Source organism: Pteropus vampyrus, unplaced genomic scaffold (genome assembly GCF_000151845.1).
Source record: "Pteropus vampyrus isolate Shadow unplaced genomic scaffold, Pvam_2.0 Scaffold102, whole genome shotgun sequence".
Classification (NCBI taxonomy): Eukaryota; Metazoa; Chordata; class Mammalia; order Chiroptera; family Pteropodidae; genus Pteropus; species Pteropus vampyrus.
The window spans coordinates 1,171,382-1,175,240 of NW_011888883.1; the positions used below are offsets into that span (position 1 = coordinate 1,171,382).

A 3,859-nucleotide genomic window follows, 5' to 3' on the forward strand; every position below is an offset into this window, starting at 1 on the left:
ACCCATGAAATATAGAGTCCCCAAAGAAACTAATGCAATAAGCAGGATCCTAGTGCCTCTTTTTAGGAAGTTGTTATTGGAATCAAGCTAAGAAGAATGAAAACGGTCTTCCAAGATTAACAAATAGACAAAAGTGATGTAACTAATTCTAAGTAGACAAAGTCCTAGAGATATTACAATTCTTCATGTTAAAAACAAACTTGAGTCTACAGCCATGCCACCCTGAACAAGCCTGATCCCATCTGATCTTGGAAGCTAAGCAGAGTCAGGCCTGGTTAATACTTGAATGGGAGACCACCTAGGAAGACCAGGTGCTATAGGCATAAAAAATAAAAAAAATAAAGGATAGTAAGCTGACAAGATTCTTGCAATCTTTGAGGTCAACCAAGGTTTGCTTCACCTAAAAACAAACAAACAAACAAACAACAACAACAAAAACTAACTTGACAACGAACAAAGTACATTGTTATTCTATATTGCCTGAAAGATCCAATGTAGAAGTCTTTGGATCTAAATGCTGAACACCCCTTCTAATCCCAGGGGATAGTTCAAAATTTCCCTTCTTGCCAGCTCCACTACCCTCAAGAAGAAGAAGCACTGATACATGTCAAGAAAATTCCATTTTAAACAGCAGAGTTTTGGGTAAAAGGAGTGAAGAAACTGAATCCTCTTTCCTCCTTGTATTGCAATAACTTTGAGATTACTTAATTTTCTCTTTTCCTACCCATTATGGGTGCTTGTGATGTTCTGCCAAGACCCCCCTGATAATGGTACACCCATGCCAAGCAGTCAAGACTATTGACTTCAAAGCATTCACTGCTACCCTCTTCTGGAGAGAATTGCTCTTAGCCAAACAGGAGTGGAAGATTGCTACATCCAGACCTGGTCAATGACTGATTGACCCGGGGGTACAAAAGACCAGACCTGCCCTCTGCCTCATGTTGAAAACAACTTTGCAAGGCACTTTGTGTCCCAAGAACTCCCCAAGAAACCAGGCTGAAGCTAGTGTCCAGGCTTAACAACTTCCTTACTTTGGTTTCTTCCCTGCCCTACCCTGCTTCCTCTTCTGAGAATATTCACTCTATAAATCACTAGAAAAGAATCTTCATTTCAGACTGTGTAAGGAATCCAATCTAAGACATGCCCATGAGGCTGGTGGTGTAAGATAGGCTTGGAACCATCTCCAAGTTCAGAGTGGAGGCCTATTTGCCTCAGAAATGTCAGTAGACCAGTGATGTCCAAAGAAAAGATGCCTGAGGCTCTGTCCCTCTGGGGAACTAGATCTGTTTCTGTTTACTTCTCAGGCCTCTTTTCATAATCCAGTAAAGATCCAGAAGACTAAGATCAGGATATGAACCCAAAGGAAAAGGGCCAATAAGGCAACTCTTTCTATCTATCTATCTATCTATCTATCTATCTATCTATCTATCTATCTATCTATCTATCTTTATTTTGAAACATCTCATTTAATTTTTATTTTATTTTATAAATTTGATGTTACATTTTGTAAATATAAGGTGTACAGTGTGTTATTTTGATACATTTATATATTGTAATATGATTGTCATTGAAAGAATATTTATCACATTACATTATTATAGTAGAATACTATTGTCTATATTCATTATACTGTGCATTAGATCTCTGTGGTTTATTTATTACTCGTTACAAGTTTTTACTCTTAAACATCATCAATCTTACTCCCCCTCACCCCATCTCCATCTCCTGGTCACCACTATTTTTCTCTCTGCTTTTTACGTTTGATTTTTTTAAGATAGTGATACCATACAGTATTTGTCCTTCTCTGTCTGACTTGTCTTACTTGGCATAATGTTCTCAAGGTCTATTCATGTTGCAAATAGCAGGATACTCTTCTTTCTCATGGTTGAATAATATCCAGTGTATATATGTACCACATCTTTTTTATCCACTCATTCATTGATGGTCATTTGGGTTGTTTCTATATCTCAGCTATTATCAATAATGCTGTGATAAACATGGGTGTGGGTATAAATCTTGATCTACCTTTAGATCTTATACCAAAAAAAAAAGGCTTTTATATGAACCCCTTTAGTTCAATATAAGAGGAGATCATTTTAGATTTGGAGGTCAGATTCTGGCTAATAAAAAGTAATGTGGTTTTATCCAGAGGATCTTTGAGTACTAATTCTCCCTGTAATTACTGAAAGAAGAGGTGGGCTGGTCAGAGTCTGTTATTCACACTTCTAACCAGATCTCCCTCTTGCCATCTATAGATCAACTAATATGAAATATGCCCAACACCAGGCTTACACAGTGTAACATGACTTTACACACAGAATGTTTGGACAAACTCAGAATGGTTCAAGCTCTGATTGGCCTAGTGATATAGAATTAGGAGAGAAAAATCTCATGACCAGGATTCTTAGAGAAGCCAAGACCAGGGACAGATAGAGTTAATCTATGTCCATCTGTTTTTGTTTTTCTCTAACCCACTCTGTCAGCCGCTACAAAATATTCCCATGTGTTCCCGGGTACTATCGAACAGGACATCTGGAAACACGCATCCTTGTTTTTAAACCATGATAACAATAGAGGAATTAGAAAAATTATGTTAAATACTTTGTTATTCTGATAGGAAAAATCTCTAGCCAGGAAAACCATGTTAAGATCCATATAGGAAAGTGTTGTTCTCCTACGTGTCTTGTCTCAGTTTACAGGTTTGATTGGGAAGCATAGGAAGGAAGTGGGGGTGGGGGTGTGGTGTGGTGCAAAGAGGCAGGACTGGTCAGGTGGCTGTTGGAATCAAAACAGCCAAGCAGTGTTCAGAGTTAGAGAAAAGAATTAAGCCAGGGGTTAAGGACCTCCAGGCTGCCTCCAATAAATAGAAAACACCAAAGGGATAAAAAAAAAAACAAAAAAGAACATTTAAACAAATTAAAATACATGCATGTGTTTAATTCTGTCAGTTCAGAGATACAGTTATTTCCTAATCTCAGTTTAAGTATATCATGGAGTCAAAGAATTAAAACTTGGGTAGGACTTTTGTGCTTATCAAGGATAACCATCTCATTTTACATTGAGACTCAAGATGGTGAAGGAATAGCAACTGGGTTGAGAACCAGGGCTCTGCCACCCTTAGTGCACTGCCTTATGCTGTGGAACATGACGACTCCCCCGAAATGTGACAACACCCCAGAATTAGCTGTGGTCACTAATGCTGCCTTTAAAATCTTAGTTAAGTTACATTAACATAATTGTGCTAACAAAATCCTTCCTCAATAAAAATTAATTTATTCAGTACAGAGATGTTAGCTCTGCCTATAACTATCATTTCTTCCTTACAAATAAAGTAGAACCATCATTTTTCTCTATTGTAACAAAAACTCAATGTAACAAAAAAACGCAATGGCATTTAATAAAAACTGTTTTGTTTTTTATTGAATGAAAATAAATATCACTGTATTGTTAACACTGTTTGGTATAAATTATCTTTAGACGAAAGCCTAGACACCATGAGACTGCTACAGCCTACATATACAGGGCACAATTAATGGGAGCCATAAACAAAGTTACCAGCCTGACAATTCTGCTTTCCTTCGGGCCAATGCCAGAAGGGTAACCTAATACCGAACTACTTAATCTTCACAAGCTTCAAACTGGGAAATAGAACTCGGGCTGGCCCACCTCGCTAACATTTTGTAAAGATTCATGAGTTAAAATAACTGCTTCAAATAAAGGCCTACTGTGGAGTCAGCGCAGAGCAGTTTTGTGCTGGGAGGATGAATGCCAAGTACAGAGATAAGAGCGAAATTAAAATTAAACAAAATCTCAAAACTGCTAGAGCATCATCAGCTTTAATTCTATCCCAACCAAGTGG

The 3,859-nt window shown here is 37.6% G+C and overlaps 1 pseudogene; it reads left to right on the plus strand.

The window, feature by feature from the left end:
* Positions 1-204: 204 nt before the first annotated feature.
* Positions 205-323, plus strand: LOC111742854 (annotated as a pseudogene).
* The last annotated feature ends 3,536 nt before the right edge of the window (positions 324-3,859 follow it).